At 44.2% G+C, this 19,830-nt stretch overlaps 1 long non-coding RNA gene across 1 annotated transcript; it reads right to left on the bottom strand.

The window, feature by feature from the left end:
* Nucleotides 1-15,709: 15,709 nt before the first annotated feature.
* LOC127906502 (uncharacterized) lies at nucleotides 15,710-18,519 on the bottom strand. The gene is made up of 3 exons (XR_008061718.1): nucleotides 18,372-18,519; nucleotides 16,933-17,154; nucleotides 15,710-15,754 (listed from the first exon to the last, which is right to left on the bottom strand). It is a non-coding gene; the product is annotated as an uncharacterized LOC127906502 (long non-coding RNA).
* Between the last annotated feature and the right edge of the window lie 1,311 nt (nucleotides 18,520-19,830).

Consider the following 19,830-nt stretch of genomic DNA (forward strand, 5'->3'; position numbering starts at 1 on the left):
TGGCTGAGGGTTAGAATGATGAGGAGACTTGATGGCTGAGGGGTTAGAATGATGAGGAGACTCTTGGTGGCTGAGGGGTTAGAATGATGATGAGACTCTTGATGGCTGAGGGGTTAGAATGATGAGGAGACTCTTGATGGCTGAGGGTTAGAATGATGAGGAGACTCTTGATGGCTGAGGGGTTAGAATGATGATTAGACTCTTGATGGCTGAGGGGTTAGAATGATGATTAGACTTGATAGCTGAGGGGTTAGAATGATGATTAGACTTGATGGCTGAGGGGTTAGAATGATGAGGAGACTTGATGGCTGAGGGGTTAGAATGATGAGGAGACTTGATGGCTGAGGGGTTAGAATGATGAGGAGACTTGATAGCTGAGGGGTTAGAATGATGAGGAGACACTTGAAGGCTGAGGGGTCAGAATGATGAGGAGACTCTTGATGGCTGAGGGGTTAGAATGATGAGGAGACTTGATAGCTGAGGGGTTAGAATGATGAGGAGACACTTGAAGGCTGAGGGGTCAGAATGATGAGGAGACTCTTGGTGGCTGAGGGGTTAGAATGATGAGGAGACTTGATGGCTGAGGGGTTAGAATGATGAGGAGACACTTGAAGGCTGAGGGGTCAGAATGATGAGGAGACTCTTGATGGCTGAGGGGTTAGAATGATGATTAGACTTGATGGCTGAGGGGTTAGAATGATGAGGAGACTCTTGATGGCTGAGGGGTTAGAATGATGAGGAGACTTGATGGCTGAGGGGTTAGAATGATGAGGAGACTCTTGATGGCTGAGGGGTTAGAATGATGAGGAGACTCTTGGTGGCTGAGGGGTTAGAATGATGAGGAGACTCTTGATAGCTGAGGAGTTAGAATGATGAGTAGACTTGATGGCTTAGGGGTTAGAATGATGATTAGACTTGATGGCTGAGGGGTCAGAATGATGAGGAGACCCTTGGTGGCTGAGGGGTTAGAATGATGAGGAGACTCTTGATAGCTGAGGGGTTAGAATGATGAGTAGACTTGATGGCTTAGGGGTTAGAATGATGAGGAGACTTGATGGCTGAGGGGTTAGAATGATGAGGAGACTCTTGATGGCTGAGGGGTTAGAATGATGAGGAGACTCTTGATGGCTGAGGGGTTAGAATGATGAGGAGACTCTTGATGGCTTAGGGGTTAGAATGATGAGGAGACTTGATGGCTGAGGGGTTAGAATGATGATTAGACTTGATGGCTGAGGGTTAGAATGATGAGGAGACTTGATGGCTGAGGGTTAGAATGATGAGGAACTTGATGGCTGAGGGTTAGAATGATGAGGAGACTTTGATGGCTGAGGTGTTAGAATGATGAGGAGACTTGATGGCTGAGGGTTAGAATGATGAGGAGACTTGATGGCTGAGGGTTAGAATGATGAGGAGACTCTTGATGGCTGAGGGGTTAGAATGATGAGGAACTTGATGGCTGAGGGGTTAGAATGATGAGGGAGGACTCTGATGGCTGAGGGGTTAGAATGATGAGGAGACTCTTGATGGCTGAGGGTTAGAATGATGAGGAGACTCTTGATGGCTGAGGGTTAGAATGATGAGAGACTTGATGGCTGAGGGTTAGAATGATGATTAGACTTGATGGCTGAGGGGTTAGAATGATGAGGAGACTTGATGGCTGAGGGGAATGATGAGAGACTTGATAGCTGAGGGGTTAGAATGATGAGGAGACTCTTGATGGCTGAGGGTTAGAATGATGAGAGACACTTGATGGCTGAGGGTTAGAATGATGAGAGACTTGATGGCTGAGGGTTAGAATGATGAGGAGACTTGATGGCTGAGGGGTTAGAATGATGAGGAGACTTGATGGCTGAGGGGTTAGAATGATGAGGAGACTCTTGATGGCTGAGGGGTTAGAATGATGAGGAGACTCTTGATGGCTGAGGGGTTAGAATGATGAGGAGACTTGATGGCTGAGGGGTTAGAATGATAATATGAGGAGACTCTTGATGGCTGAGGGGTTAGAATGATGAGGAGACTTGATGGCTGAGGTGTTAGAATGATGAGGAGACTTGATGGCTGACGGGTTAGAATGATGATTAGACTTGATGGCTGAGGGGTTAGAATGAGATTAGACTTGATGGCTGAGGGGTTAGAATGATTAGAGACTTGATGGCTGAGGGTTAGAATGATGAGGAGACTTGATGGCTGAGGGGTTAGAATGATGAGGAGACTCTTGATGGCTGAGGGTTAGAATGATGAGGAGACTCTTGATGGCTGAGGGTTAGAATGATGAGGAGACTTGATGGCTGAGGGGTTAGAATGATGAGGAGACTCTTGATGGCTGAGGGTTAGAATGATGAGGAGACTTGATGGCTGAGGGGGTTAGAATGATGAGGAGACTCTTGATGGCTGAGGGGTTAGAATGATGAGGAGACTCTTGGTGGCTGAGGGTTAGAATGATGAGGAGACTTGATGGCTGAGGGTTAGAATGATGAGGAGACTCTTGATGGCTGAGGGGTTAGAATGATGAGGAGACTCTTGATGGCTGAGGGGTTAGAATGATGAGGAGACTTGATGGCTGAGGGGTTAGAATGATGAGGAGACTTGATGGCTGAGGGTTAGAATGATGAGGAGACTCTTGATGGCTGAGGGTTAGAATGATGAGGAGACTCTTGATGGCTGAGGGTTAGAATGATGAGGAGACTTGATGGCTGAGGGGTTAGAATGATGAGGAGACTCTTGATGGCTGAGGGGTTAGAATGATGAGGAGACTCTTGGTGGCTGAGGGGTTAGAATGATGAGGAGACTTGATGGCTGAGGGGTTAGAATGATGAGGAGACTCTTGATGGCTGAGGGGTTAGAATGATGAGGAGACTCTTGGTGGCTGAGGGGTTAGAATGATGAGGAGACTTGATGGCTGAGGGGTTAGAATGATGAGGAGACTCTTGATGGCTGAGGGGTTAGAATGATGAGGAGACTCTTGATGGCTGATGGGTTAGATTGCTGAGGAAAAAATTGTTTGCTGAGAAGTTAGATGGATGAGGAGACTCTTGATGGCTGAGGAGTTAGATGGATGAGGAGAGTCTTGATAGCTGAGGAGTTAGATGGATGAGGAGAGTCTTGATAGCTGAGGAGTTAGATGGATGAGGAGAGTCTTGATAGCTGAGGAGTTAGATGGATGAGGAGAGTCTTGATAGCTGAGGAGTTAGATGGATGAGGAGAGTCTTGATAGCTGATTAGTTAGATGGATGAGGAGACTTTTGATAGCTGAGGAGTTAGATGGATGAGGAGAGTTGATGGCTGAGGGGTTAGAATGATGATTAGACTTGATGGCTGAGGGGTTAGAATGATGAGGAGACTCTTGATGGCTGAGGGGTTAGAATGATGAGGAGACTCTTGATGGCTGAGGGGTTAGAATGATGAGGAGACTCTTGATGGCTGAGGGGTTAGAATGATGAGGAGACTCTTGATGGCTGAGGGGTTAGAATGATGAGGAGACTTGATGGCTGAGGGGTTAGAATGATGAAGAGACTCTTGATGGCTGAGGGGTTAGAATGATGAGGAGACTTGATGGCTGAGGGGTTAGAATGATGAGGAGACTCTTGATGGCTGAGGGGTTAGAATGATGAGGAGACTCTTGGTGGCTGAGGGGTTAGAATGATGAGGAGACTTGATGGCTGAGGGGTTAGAATGATGAGGAGACTTGATGGCTGAGGGGTTAGAATGATGAGGAGACTCTTGATGGCTGAGGGGTTAGAATGATGAGGAGACTCTTGATGGCTGAGGGGTTAGAATGATGAGGAGACTTGATGGCTGAGGGGTTAGAATGATGAGGAGACTCTTGATGGCTGAGGGGTTAGAATGATGAGGAGACTCTTGGTGGCTGAGGGGTTAGAATGATGAGGAGACTTGATGGCTGAGGGGTTAGAATGATGAGGAGACTCTTGATGGCTGAGGGGTTAGAATGATGAGGAGACTCTTGATGGCTGATGGGTTAGATTGCTGAGGAAAAAATTGTTTGCTGAGTGGTTAGATGACTGAGGAGACTAGATGGCTGAGGGGTTAGATTGCTGAGGAGATTCTTGTTGGCTGAGAAGTTAGATGGATGAGGAGACTCTTGATGGCTGAGGAGTTAGATGGATGAGGAGTCTTGATAGCTGAGGAGTTAGATGGATGAGGAGAGTCTTGATAGCTGAGGAGTTAGATGGATGAGGAGAGTCTTGATAGCTGAGGAGTTAGATGGATGAGGAGAGTCTTGATAGCTGAGGAGTTAGATGGATGAGGAGAGTCTTGATAGCTGAGGAGTTAGATGGATGAGGAGACTTTTGATAGCTGAGGAGTTAGATGGATGAGGAGAGTCTTGATAGCTGAGGAGTTAGATGGATGAGGAGAGTCTTGATAGCTGATTAGTTAGATGGATGAGGAGACTTTTGATAGCTGAGGAGTTAGATGGATGAGGAGAGTCTTGATAGCTGAGGGCCTACTATGATTCAAAACGACAGTGAAACTCAATTAGCTGGTTTTGTCTGATGCCTGGGGGGTCCTTTGCTTGTAGTTTGTGGTCTGCCGCAGACTCTTCCAGACAGACGATGAGGCGTTGTTGGCAAACTGTGGATCCCTTGTTGAGCAGCTGTTTAGCAGTTCTATAGTCCACTTTGTTGTTGCTAATATGTGCTTCCTCTTAGACTGAGTTCAGCAGTGAACCAGGGTTTCTCATTGTTGAATTTGACAAAGTACTGGTTGGGCTGCGCGCCACTGGGGAACTCTGGCAATGTGATGAGCCAACTTATCTCCACATACAGACAGAGACTGAAATCCGGAAAGCCTGTCAAGAAAACAGAGAGGAAATGGATTATTGAGGACATAGAGGAGTTAAACAGCTGCCTGGACTCTGGTGATTGGGACATATTTAAAGTGACTCCACTGATTGGGACATCACTTACGACACCAGATGTCGCAGGAAAGCCAAGAAGATTATCAAGGATGTCAGGCACCCAAGTTACAGCTTCCATCACTCAGACTTGGGCAGTATAGGAGTATGATGGTAAAAACTGTCAGACAGGTCAACAGCTTCCAGCCCTCTCCTACCCCCAATGGACATGTGCCCTCTCCTACCCCCAATGGACATGTGCCCTCTCCTACCCCCAATGGTCATGTGCCCTCTCCTACCCCCAATGGACATATGCCCTCTCCTACCCCCAATGTACATGTGCCATCTCCTACCCCCAATGGACATGTGCCCCTTCCTACCCCCAATGTACATGTGCCCTCTCCTACCCCCAATGGTCATGTGCCCTCTCCTACCCCCAATGGTCATGTGCCCTCTCCTACCCCCAATGGACATGTGCCCTCTCCTACCCCCAATGGACATGTGCCCTCTCCTACCCCCAATGTACATGTGCCCTCTCCTACCCCCAATGGTCATGTGCCCTCTCCTACCCCCAATGGACATGTGCCCTCTCCTACCCCCAATGGACATGTGCCCTCTCCTACACCCAATGGACATGTGCCCTCTCCTACCCCCAATGGTCATGTGCCCTCTCCTACCCCCAATGTACATGTGTCATTGTTACAGCTGTGTATATATTATGTATATATTATTATTTTATTTGTACCATTGTTTCATCCAGTTCTCACTCTGCCCCCAGCTCCTCCCCTATGGACATTCTACCCCCATTGTCATTTACAATATCACTGCTACAGTTGTAAATGACACAGTTGTAAATGACACAGTTGTAAATGTGTACATATTTAAAATGTTATATCTTTATTATTGTCTCATTCACTTCTCTTTTGAGCTTGAAGTTCACTACTTGACTGAGGACCATACAGATGTTCTTTGTGCAGGGGGACAGATGAAGGCATTAAGAAATCATATCAACACCTATTTTTCACAGTGAGTCCAAACTTTTGCAACTATATTTGGGTTATTTCGTTTTTGATCATTTGTTAACATTTGTAGAACTGTCTTTTCACTTTGACTTTTACAAAGTATTTTATTTAATATATTAATATTATTTATATAATATTTTATTTTATTTTCACAATTAAATTAATTTCAATCCTGCTTTTTCACACAACAAAATGTAAAACATCCAAGGGGGTGAATACTTATGATAACCATTGTATCTCCTATCCCAACACTGAGAGGCTGTCACTGAGAGGCTGTCACTGAGGGGCTGTCACTGAGGGCTGTCACTGAGAGGCTGTCGCTGAGAGGCTGTCGCTGAGAGGCTGTCACTGAGAGGCTGTCACTGAGGGGCTGTCACTGAGGGGCTGTCACTGAGGGGCTGTCACTGAGAGGCTGTCGCTGAGAGCTGTCACTGAGAGAGCTGTCACTGAGAGGCTGTCACTGAGGGGCTGTCACTGAGAGGCTGTCACTGAGGGCTGTCACTGAGAGGCTGTCACTGAGGGCTGTCGCTGAGAGGCTGTCGCTGAGAGGCTGTCACTGAGAGGATGTCACTGAGAGGCTGTCACTGAGGGCTGTCACTGAGAGGCTGTCACTGAGGGCTGTCGCTGAGAGGCTGTCACTGAGAGGCTGTCACTGAGGGCTGTCACTGAGAGGCTGTCGCTGAGAGGCTGTCACTGAGAGGCTGTCACTGAGAGGCTGTCACTGAGAGGCTGTCACTGAGTGCTGTCGCTGAGAGGCTGTCGCTGAGAGCTGTCACTGAGAGGCTGTCACTGAGAGGCTGTCGCTGAGAGGCTGTCGCTGAGAGGCTGTCACTGAGAGGCTGTCACTGAGAGGCTGTCGCTGAGAGGCTGTCACTGAGAGGCTGTCGCTGAGAGGCTGTCACTGAGAGGCTGTCGCTGAGGGCTGTCACTGAGAGGCTGTCACTGAGAGGCTGTCACCGTTTCCTTTCAACCAGTGATTGTGTGTTTGACTTAAACAGCCTAGCCATCCACCGCCCACATCTGTCGTCCACAACAATATTGTTAGCATGGAGGCTAATGCCATCCACAGCTGCTAATGGTGAACAATTGTGTTAGCAGTGTTAGCATTTGGGCTAAAGTCATCCACAGTATCAGATGAATAATTGTGTTAGCATGTAGGCTAAAGGAAGATAAAGTGTTCGTAGTAGAGAGGGTTAGCTGCCAGTACCAGCCATGGTGGACAAGGAATATATAATAATAATAATAATATATGCCATTTAGCAGACGCTTTTATCCAAAGCGACTTACAGTCATGTGTGCATACATTCTACGTATGGGTGGTACCGGGAATCGAACCCACTACCCTGGCGTTACAAGCGCCATGCTCTACCAACTGAGCTACAGAAGGACCACCGCTCATATGAAGGTGGAAGAGGTAACACAAGGTTGGAAGAGTATTGGTTTATTTATATTGGGGAATGCAGGATGATTTCATACCACCGCTCATATGCAAATTAGCATTTAGAATAGATTACCTTTGTATCGGATTCTCCTGGAGAGATAAGTTGTAACCTGTTGAAGAGTGTTAAGCCACTTTTGGTTTAAGGCACTGAGGAGTGATAATGGTTTGTCTCCACAGACAGACATACACGACAAGACAACAGAAGAGATCATCATCAGAAGTTCATGATACAGACAGACAGAGAACTCAGACTTTACTGTCCGTGTTGCCATAAAGGAGGCTGATCTGTGACGCCAGCCACCAGACAACCTTACCGGTAAAACCTTATTTTATTTTATTTCTCCGTTATTTTACCAGGTAAGTTGACTGAGAACACATTCTCATTTACAGCAACGACCTGGGGAATAGTTACAGGGGAGAGGAGGGGGGATGAATGAGCCAATTATGAAGAGCCTCTGTGACCCCAACCACCAGACAACCTTGCAGGAATACTTTATGACGAGAATGTGGGATGTCTTATAGGAATACTTTATGAGGAGAATGTGGGATGTCTCATAGGAATACATTAAACAGACAAACGCACACAACGTTTTTACCTCTGCAAAATGTATTGAGGTCAAAGTTTTGGTTTTCAACACTGTTGATTTGAACCAATGAGATGACTTTGGCAGCGCGCCTTGACCTTTTTCTTTTGTTTTGATCAGACAAAATTAGACAAATAACAGAACATTACATAACATGATTAGATGCCTGTGTGACCCAGGAACATAATGTTGAGGTGACATCTGGTGCCGAGACCTGGTATGTACACATGAACATTAAAATGCTATCGAAAGTTAACCATGAAAATGCCCAGCCTATAAAGATGTACACTATCCGTTATGGCTGGGTGTGCAACCTACTCGGTTTCTGGATAGGCTTTCAGACAAGACCTGTTGAGACTGAAACAAGTCCTGCTGAGACTGAAACAAGTCCTGTTGAGACTGAAACAAGTCCTGCTGAGACTGAAACAAGTCCTGTTGAGACTGAAACAAGTCCTGTTGAGACTGAAACAAGTCCTGTTGAGACTGAAACAAGTCCTGTTGAGACTGAAACAAGTCCTGTTGAGACTGAAACAAGTCCTGTTGAGACTGAAACAAGTCCTGCTGAGATTGAAACAAGTCCTGTTGAGACTGAAACAAGTCCTGTTGAGACTGAAACAAGTCCTGTTGAGACTGAAACAAGTCCTGTTGAGACTGTCCTGTTGAGACTGAAACAAGTCCTGCTGAGATTGAAACAAGTCCTGTTGAGACTTAAACAAGTCCTTGTTGAGACTGAAACAAGTCCTGCTGAGATTGAAACAAGTCCTGGTGAGACAGACACTTTTCTAATATGGACACTGTACTGGACAGACAGAGGCTGTTCTAATATGGACACTGTACTGGACAGACAGAGGCTGTCCTAATATGGACACTGTACTGGACAGACAGAGGCTGTCCTAATATGGACACTGTACTGGACAGACAGAGGCTGTCCTAATATGGACACTGTACTGGACAGACAGAGGAAGTCCTAATATGGACACTGTACTGGACAGACAGAGGATGTCCTAATATGGACACACAAATTCGTTGCCAGACCCACTGGCTCCAGATCATCTACAAGTCCATGCTAGGTAAAGCTCCGCCTTATCTCAGTTCACTGGTCACGATGGCAACACCCATCCGTAGCACGCGCTCCAGCAGGTGTATCTCACTGATCATCCCTAAAGCCAACACCTCATTCGGCCGCCTTTCGTTCCAGTACTCTGCTGCCTGTGACTGGAACGAACTGCAAAAATCGCTGAAGTTGGAGACTTTTATCTCCCTCACCAACTTCAAACATCAGCTATCTGAGCAGCTAACCGATCGCTGCAGCTGTACATAGTCTATTGGTAAATAGCCCACCCATTTTCACCTACCTCATCCCCACAGTTTTTATTTATTTACTTTTCTACTCTTTTGCACACCAATATCTCTACCTGTACATGACCATCTGATCATTTATCACTCCAGTGTTAATCTGCAATATTGTAATTATTCCCCTACCTCCTCATGCCTTTTGCACACATTGTATATAGACTCCCCTTTTTTTCTACTGTGTTATTGACTTGTTAATTGTTTACTCCATGTGTAACTCTGTGTTGTCTGTTCACACTGCTATGCTTTATCTTGGCCAGGTCGCAGTTGCGAATGAGAACTTGTTCTCAACGAGCCTACCTGGTTAAATAAAGGTGAAATAAAATTTTAAAAAATAAACCAATCTATCACCAGTCTAAACCAATCAATCACCAGTCTAAACCAATCTATCACCAGCCTAAACCAATCTATCACCAGTCTAAACCAATCTATCACCAGTCTAAACCAATCTATCACCAGTCTAAACCAATCTATCACGAGTCTAAACCAATCTATCACCAATCTAAACCAATCTATCACCAGTCTGAACCAATCTATCACCAATCTAAACCAATCTATCACGAGTCTAAACCAATCTATCACCAGTCTAAACCAATATATCACCAGTCTAAATCAATCTATCACCAATCTAAATGAATCTATCACCAGTCTAAACCAATCTATCACCAATCTAAACCAATCTATCACCAGTCTAAACCAATCTATCACTAATCTAAACCAATCTATCATCAATCTGTCACCAGTCTAAACCAATCTATCACCAGTCTAAACCAATCTATCACGAGTCTAAACCAATCTATCACCAATCTAAACCAATCTATCACCAGTCTGAACCAATCTATCACCAGTCTAAACCAATCTATCACCAGTCTAAACCAATCTGTCACCAGTCTAAACCAATCTATCACCTGTCTAAACCAATCTATCACCTGTCTAAACCAATCTAGCAGTCTGGCCAGAGACAGACACACTCCTGCCAAACTACTTACTAAACGCAAACACGAGGTGCACGTGATATGGAATTAGTGATGCTTCAGACAAAATGATAGGTAATGTGTTGCCGTCAATGACTATAGTCTCACCTGTCAGACAGGACAAGTATGATGAATGCCTCAGTCACTGACATCAGTGTAAATATGCTTTTTACTCAGGGGTACTTACTTTTTTATTTGACTCTTTAGGTGTCTAATTCTTTCCCATCTAGATAATAACAGACCTCTATTTTGTGCCATGACATGAGACTTAAAGCAGTCTCTTACCGCCCTCTTGTGAATAACCACCTTCCCCACGGTTGTACTGGGCTGGAGGAGCAGGGAAAAAGGGGGCCTTTGGGTGTAATATAATTCTGACCTGTAGAGGAGACATCGGCACATGGAATGGAACTTCCTTCACTGAAAACATCCATTGACTCCAGGTGTTATATCAACTCATAAATAACGATTCATGATACATTTCGTTAGATATGACTTTGAAAATAGCAAGAACATGAATATGACACTGGTGCCACGGTTCCAGTCCTGTATTCATTTCACATTTATTTAACCTGGTAGGCTAGTTGAGAACACCTTTATTTAACCTGGTAGGCTAGTTGAGAACACCTTTATTTAACCTGGTAGGCTAGTTGAGAACACCTTTATTTAACCAGGTAGGCTAGTTGAGAACACCTTTATTTAACCTGGTAGGCTAGTTGAGAACACCTTTATTTAACCAGGTAGGCTAGTTGAGAACACCTTTATTTAACCAGGTAGGCTAGTTGAGAACACCTTTATTTAACCTGGTAGGCTAGTTGAGAACACCTTTATTTAACCAGGTAGGCTAGTTGAGAACACCTTTATTTAACCAGGTAGGCTAGTTGAGAACACCTTTATTTAACCTGGTAGGCTAGTTGAGAACACCTTTATTTAACCAGGTAGGCTAGTTGAGAACACCTTTATTTAACCTGGTAGGCTAGTTGAGAACACCTTTATTTAACCTGGTAGGCTAGTTGAGAACACCTTTATTTAACCTGGTAGGCTAGTTGAGAACACCTTTATTTAACCAGGTAGGCCAGTTGAGAACACCTTTATTTAACCAGGTAGGCTAGTTGAGAACACCTTTATTTAACCTGGTAGGCTAGTTGAGAACACCTTTATTTAACCTGGTAGGCTAGTTGAGAACACCTTTATTTAACCAGGTAGGCCAGTTGAGAACACCTTTATTTAACCAGGTAGGCCAGTTGAGAACAACCAGGTAGGCTTGAGTTTATTTAACCAGGTAGGCCAGTTGAGAACACCTTTATTTAACCAGGTAGGCCAGTTGAGAACACCTTTATTTAACCAGGTAGGCTAGTTGAGAACACCTTTATTTAACCAGGTAGGCTAGTTGAGAACACCTTTATTTAACCTGGTAGGCTAGTTGAGAACACCTTTATTTAACCTGGTAGGCTAGTTGAGAACACCTTTATTTAACCAGGTAGGCTAGGAGAACACCTTTGTTTAACCAGGTAGGCCAGTTGAGAACACCTTTATTTAACCAGGTAGGCTTGTTGAGAACACCTTTATTTAACCAGGTAGGCTAGTTGAGAACACCTTTATTTAACCAGGTAGACTAGTTGAGAACACCTTTATTTAACCAGGTAGACTAGTTGAGAACACCTTTATTTAACCTGGTAGGCTAGTTGAGAACACCTTTATTTAACCAGGTAGACTAGTTGAGAACACCTTTATTTAACCTGGTAGGCTAGTTGAGAACACCTTTAGAACACCTTTAACCTGGTAGGCTAGGCTAGTTGAGAACACCTTTATTTAACCAGGTAGGCACCTTTTATTTAACCTGGTAGTTGAGAACACCTTTATTTAACCAGGTAGGCCAGTTGAGAACACCTTTATTTAACCAGGTAGGCTAGTTGAGAACACCTTTATTTAACCAGGTAGGCTAGTTGAGACCTTTATTAACCAGGTAGACTAGTTGAGAACACCTTTATTTAACCAGGTAGACTAGTTGAGAACACCTTTATTTAACCTGGTAGGCTAGTTGAGAACACCTTTATTTAACCAGGTAGACTAGTTGAGAACACCCCAGGTAGGCTTTAACACCTTTATTTAACCTGGTAGGCTAGTTGAGAACACCTTTATTTAACCTGGTAGGCTGGTTGAGAACACCTTTATTTAACCAGGTAGGCCAGTTGAGAACACCTTTATTTAACCTGGTAGGCTAGTTGAGAACACCTTTATTTAACCTGGTAGGCTAGTTGAGAACACCTTTATTTAACCAGGTAGGCCAGTTGAGAACACCTTTATTTAACCTGGTAGGCTAGTTGAGAACACCTTTATTTAACCAGGCTAGTTGAGAACACCTTTATTTAACCAGGTAGGCCAGTTGAGAACACCTTTATTTAACCAGGTAGGCCAGTTGAGAACACCTTTGTTTAACCAGGTAGGCTAGTTGAGAACACCTTTATTTAACCAGGTAGGCTAGTTGAGAACACCTTTATTTAACCAGGTAGGCTGATTGAGAACACCTTTATTTAACCAGGTAGGCTAGTTGAGAACACCTTTATTTAACCAGGTAGGCTGTTGAGAACACCTTTATTTACCAGGTAGGCCAGGTAGGCTAGTTGAGAACACCTGTATTTAACCAGGTAGGCTAGTTGAGAACACCTTTATTTAACCAGGTAGGCCAGTTGAGAACACCTGTATTTAACCAGGTAGGCCAGGTAGGCTGAGAACACCTTTATTTAACTGGGTTGAGAACAGGTAGGCCAGTTGAGAACACCTTTATTTAACCATGTAGGCCAGTTGAGAACACCTTTATTTAACCAGGTAGGCCAGTTGGTTGAGAACGCCTTTATTTAACCAGGTAGGCCAGTTGAGAACACCTTTATTTAACTAGTTGAGAACACCTTTATTTAACCAGGTAGGCCAGTTGAGAACACCTTTAAACCAGGTAGGCAGAACTTTATTTAACCAGGTAGGCCAGTTGAGAACACCTTTATTTAACCAGGTAGGCTAGTTGAGAACACCTTTATTTAACCAGGTAGGCCAGTTGAGAACACCTTTATTTAACCAGGTAGGCCAGTTGAGAACACCTTTATTTAACCAGGTAGGCTAGTTGAGAACACCTTTATTTAACCAGGTAGGCTAGTTGAGAACACCTTTATTTAACCAGGTAGGCCAGTTGAAACCTTTATTTAACCAGGTAGGCTAGTTGAGAACACCTTTGTTTAACCAGGTAGGCTAGTTGAGAACACCTTTATTTAACCAGGTAGGCTAGTTGAGAACACCTTTATTTAACCAGGTAGGCCAGTTGAGAACACCTTTATTTAACCAGGTAGGCTAGTTGAGAACACCTTTATTTAACCAGGTAGGCTAGTTGAGAACACCTTTGAGAACACCTTTATTTAACCAGGTAGGCTAGTTGAGAACACCTTTATTTAACCAGGCTTGAGAACACCTTTATTTAACCAGGTAGGCTGAGAACACCTTTATTTAACCAGTAGGCCAGTTGAGAACACCTTTATTTAACCAGGTAGGCTAGTTGAGAACACCTTTATTTAACCAGGTAGGCTAGTTGACCAGGTAGGCTTGTTGAGAACACCTTTATTTAACCAGGTAGGCTTGTTGAGAACACCTTTATTTAACCAGGTAGGCCAGTTGAGAACACCTTTATTTAACCAGGTAGGCTTGTTGAGAACACCTTTATTTACCAGGTAGGCTTGTTGAGGGTAGGCCAGTTGAGAACACCTTTATTTAACCAGGTAGGCTTGTTGAGAACACCTTTATTTAACCAGGTAGGCTAGTTGAGAACACCTTTATTTAACCAGGTAGGCCAGTTGAGAACACCTTTATTTAACCAGGTAGGCTTGTTGAGAACACCTTTATTTAACCAGGTAGGCCAGTTGAGAACACCTTTATTTAACCAGAGAAGAACACCTTTATTTAACCAGGTAGGCTTGTTGAGAACACCTTTATTTAACCAGGTAGGCTAGTTTGAGAACACCTTTATTTAACCAGGTAGGCTTGAGTTGAGAACACCTTTATTTAACCAGGTAGGCTAGTTGAGAACACCTTTATTTAACCAGGTAGGCCAGTTGAGAACACCTTTATTTAACCAGGTAGGCCAGTTGAGAACAAGTTCTCATTTGCAACTGCGACCTGGCCAAGATAAAGCAAAGCAGTGTGAACAGACAACAACACAGAGTTACACATGGAGTAAACAATAAACAATAAACAAACAGATAACACTATAAAAAAGTCAATGACACAGTAGAAAAAGAAAGTCTATATACAGTGTGTGCAAAAGGCATGAGGAGGTAGGCAATAAATATGCTATAGGAGTGAATAATTACAATTTAGCAGATTAACACTGTGTGATAGATGATCAGATGATGATGTGCAAGTAGAGATACTGGTGTGCAAAAGAGCAGAAAAGTAAATAAAAACAATATGGGGATGAGGTAGGTAGATTGGGTGGGCTATTTACCGATAGACTATGTACAGCTGCAGCGATCGGTTAGCTGCTCAGATAGCAGATGTTTAAAGTTGGTGAGGGAAATATAAGTACCCCCTGTATATAGCCCCCACATTGACTCTGTACCGGTACCCCCTGTATATAGCCTCCAAATTGACTCTGTACCATAATACCCTGTATATAGCCTCCACATTGACTCTGTACCGGTACTCCCTGTATATAGTCTCCACATTGACTCTGTACCGTAATACCCTGTATATAGCCTCCACATTGACTCTGTACCGGTACTCCCTGTATATAGCCTCCACATTGACTCTGTACCGGTACCCCCTGTATATAGTCTCCACATTGACTCTGTACCGGTACCCCCTGTATATAGCCTCCAAATTGACTCTGTACCATAATACCCTGTATATAGCCTCCACATTGACTCTGTACCGGTACCCCCTGTATTTAGCCTCCACATTGACTCTGTACCATAATACCCTGTATATAGCCTCCACATTGACTCTGTATCGGTACCCCCTGTATATAGCCTCCACATTGACTCTGTACCGTAACACCCTGTATATAGCCTCCACATTGACTCTGTACAGGGGCTCGTAAGTAAGCATTTTCCTGTAAGGTCTACTACACCTGTTGTATTCAGCATTTCACTGTGAGGTCTACTACACCTGTTGTATTCAGCATTTCACTGTGAGGTCTACTACACCTGTTGTATTCAGCATTTCACTGTGAGGTCTACTACACCTGTTGTATTCAGCATTTCACTGTAAGGTCTACTACACCTGTTGTATTCAGCATTTCACTGTAAGGTCTACTACACCTGTTGTATTCAGCATTTCACTGTAAGGTCTACTACACCTGTTGTATTCAGCATTTCACTGTAAGGTCTACTACACCTGTTGTATCCAGCATTTCACTGTCAGGTCTACTACACCTGTTGTATTCAGCATTTCACTGTAAGGTCTACTACACCTGTTGTATTCAGCATTTCACTGTGAGGTCTACTACACCTGTTGTATTCAGCATTTCACTGCGAGGTCTACTACACCTGTTGTATTCAGCATTTCACTGTAAGGTCTACTACACCTGTTGTATTCAGCATTTCACTGTAAGGTCTACTACACCTGTTGTATTCAGCATTTCACTATAAGGTCTACTACACCTGTTGTATTCAGCATTTCACTGTAAGGTCTACTACACCTGTTGTATTCAGCATTTCACTGTAAGGTCTACTACACCTGTTGTATTCAGCATTTCACTATAAGGTCTACTACACCTGTTGTATTCAGCATTTCACTGTGAGGTCTACTGCACCTGTTGTATTCAGCATTTCACTGTGAGGTCTACTACACCTGTTGTATTCAGCATTTCACTGTGAGGTCTACTACACCTGTTGTATTCAGCATTTCACTGTAAGGTCTACTACACCTGTTGTATTCAGCATTTCACTGTAAGGTCTACTACACCTGTTGTATTCAGCATTTCACTGTAAGGTCTACTACACCTGTTGTATTCAGCATTTCACTATAAGGTCTACTACACCTGTTGTATTCAGCATTTCACTGTAAGGTCTACTGCACCTGTTGTATTCAGCATTTCACTGTGAGGTCTACTACACCTGTTGTATTCAGCATTTCACTGTGAGGTCTACTACACCTGTTGTATTCAGCATTTCACTGTAAGGACTACTGCACCTGTTGTATTCAGCATTTCACTGTGAGGTCTACTACACCTGTTGTATTCAGCATTTCACTGTCAGGTCTACTACACCTGTTGTATTCAGCATTTCACTGTAAGGTCTACTACACCTGTTGTATTCAGCATTTCACTGTAAGGTCTACTACACCTGTTGTATTCAGCATTTCACTGTAAGGTCTACTACACCTGTTGTATTCAGCATTTCACTGTGAGGTCTACTACACCTGTTGTATTCAGCATTTCACTATAAGGTCTACTACACCTGTTGTATTCAGCATTTCACTGTAAGGTCTACTGCACCTGTTGTATTCAGCATTTCACTGTGAGGTCTACTACACCTGTTGTATTCAGCATTTCACTGTGAGGTCTACTACACCTGTTGTATTCAGCATTTCACTATAAGGTCTACTACACCTGTTGTATTCAGCATTTCACTGTAAGGTCTACTACACCTGTTGTATTCAGCATTTCACTATAAGGTCTACTACACCTGTTGTATTCAGCATTTCACTGTAAGGTCTACTGCACCTGTTGTATTCAGCATTTCACTGTGAGGTCTACTACACCTGTTGTATTCAGCATTTCACTGTGAGGTCTACTACACCTGTTGTATTCAGCATTTCACTGTAAGGTCTACTACACCTGTTGTATTCAGCATTTCACTGTAAGGTCTACTACACCTGTTGTATTCAGCATTTCACTGTAAGGTCTACTACACCTGTTGTATTCAGCATTTCACTGTGAGGTCTACTACACCTGTTCTATTCAGCATTTCACTGTGAGGTCTACTACACCTGTTGTATTCAGCATTTCACTGTGAGGTCTACTGCACCTGTTCTATTCAGCATTTCACTGTGAGGTCTACTACACCTGTTGTATTCAGCATTTCACTGTGAGGTCTACTACACCTGTTGTATTCAGCATTTCACTGTAAGGTCTATTACACCTGTTGTATTCAGCATTTCACTGTAAGGTCTACTGCACCTGTTGTATTCAGCATTTCACTGTAAGGTCTACTACACCTGTTGTATTCAGCATTTCACTGTAAGGTCTACTACACCTGTTGTATTCAGCATTTCACTGTAAGGTCTACTGCACCTGTTGTATTCAGCATTTCACTGTAAGGTCTACTACACCTGTTGTATTCAGCATTTCACTGTAAGGTCTACTTCAAGTGTTGTATTCAGCATTTCACTGTAAGGTCTACTACACCTGTTGTATTCAGCATTTCACTGTAAGGTCTACTACACCTGTTGTATTCAGCATTTCACTGTGAGGTCTACTGCACCTGTTGTATTCAGCATTTCACTGTAAGGTCTACTACACCTGTTGTATTCAGCATTTCACTGTGAGGTCTACTACACCTGTTGTATTCAGCATTTCACTGTGAGGTCTACTACACCTGTTGTATTCAGCATTTCACTGTGAGGTCTACTACACCTGTTCTATTCAGCATTTCACTGTGAGGTCTACTACACCTGTTGTATTCAGCATTTCACTGTAAGGTCTACTACACCTGTTGTATACAGCATTTCACTGTAAGGTCTACTACACCTGTTGTATTCAGCATTTCACTGTAAGGTCTACTACACCTGTTGTATTCAGCATTTCACTGTGAGGTCTACTACACCTGTTCTATTCAGCATTTCACTGTGAGGTCTACTACACCTGTTGTATTCAGCATTTCACTGTGAGGTCTACTACACCTGTTGTATTCAGCATTTCACTGTAAGGTCTACTACACCTGTTGTATTCAGCATTTCACTGTAAGGTCTACTACACCTGTTGTATTCAGCATTTCACTGTAAGGTCTACTACACCTGTTGTATTCAGCATTTCACTGTGAGGTCTACTACACCTGTTGTATTCAGCATTTCACTGTGAGGTCTACTACACCTGTTGTATTCAGTATTTCACTGTGAGGTCTACTACACCTGTTGTATTCAGCATTTCACTGTGAGGTCTACCTACACCTGTTGTATTCAGCATTTCACTGTAAGGTCTACTACACCTGTTGTATTCAGCATTTCACTGTAAGGTCAACTACACCTGTTGTATTCAGCATTTCACTGTAAGGTCTACTACACCTGTTGTATTCAGCATTTCACTGTAAGGTCTACTGCACTTGTTGTATTCAGCATTTCACTGGAAGTTCTTGTTGGCGCATCTGACAACTACAATTTGATTTGATTTGACGTTGATGAACTCCAGTATGAGTTGCATCTCAGATTAAACCATATTCCCTATGTAGTGCACTACTTTTCACCAGGTCTAATCAACAGTAGTGCACGATATAGGGGATAGGGAGCCATTTGGGACATAACATATGTGTTCATCAGTGAAAAGACAGTTGTGTTTGGGAACAAGTGTCTTTGCTACATCAAAGCTGGTCATTTCGGAACTCAGGGTTGGTTATGGTTGAGTTAAATGTCTGAACTCAGGGTTAGGGTTAGTTATGGTTGAGTTAAATGCCTGAACTCAGGGTTTGGGTTAGTTATGGTTGAGTTAAATGCTTGAACTCAGGGTTGGGGTTAGTTATGGTTGAGTTAAATTCCTGAACTCAGGGTTAGGGTTAGTTATGGTTGAGTTAAATGCCTGAACTCGGGGTTGGGGTTAGTCAGGGTTAGGGCATAACCCCCCCCTCCCCCCCCCCCCAACAGCATCTACCCCTCACCACTCTCAATCAGGGCAGCCTTCACCCTCCCCCCTTTTAGAACATCCTTAACACCCTTCCCCCTCTCCTGACCCCTCACCCCACTCAGGGCAGTGCAACCTCTCCCCCTCTCAGAGCAGCCTCTCCCCCTCTCAGAGCAGCCTCTCCCCCTCTCAGAGCAGCCTCTCCCCCTCTCAGAGCAGCCTCTCCCCCTCTCAGAGCAGCCTCTCCCCCTCTCAGAGCAGCCTCTCCCCCTCTCAGAGCAGCCTCTCCCCCTCTCAGAGCAGCCTCTCCCCCTCTCAGAGCAGCCTCTCCCCCTCTCAGAGCAGCCTCTCCCCCTCTCAGAGCAGCCTCTCCCCCTCTCAGAGCAGCCTCTCCCCCTCTCAGAGCGGCGAGCTCCCTTTCTGAACAGCTTCCCCCTCACCCGTTTCAGGGCAGAGCAGCCGCCCCCTGTGGTGACAGACAGCTGGAAGGAAGGCTATATTTAACTGGGCTCCTCTAGGCTTTGTGGCTGTGCTGCGCTGCGTTGGGCTGCATTGCAGTCTGTCCTCTGGGCTGTGTCAGGGTCTGCGGGTGACCCTGGTCTATCAAACTGTCTCTCCTCGTTAGACGTAGCGGAGCTGAGAGGAGCATAGGGACCCTGAGAAAGTCAAACAACCATTTAAACACTTAACAGGTTCCTCTCAACAGGCTCCTCAGAACAGACTCATCTGAACAGACTCCTCTAAATAGACTCCTCTGAACAGACTCTTCTAGAACAGGCTCTGCATACA

Source organism: Oncorhynchus keta, chromosome 12 (assembly GCF_023373465.1).
Source record: "Oncorhynchus keta strain PuntledgeMale-10-30-2019 chromosome 12, Oket_V2, whole genome shotgun sequence".
Classification (NCBI taxonomy): domain Eukaryota; kingdom Metazoa; phylum Chordata; class Actinopteri; order Salmoniformes; family Salmonidae; genus Oncorhynchus; species Oncorhynchus keta.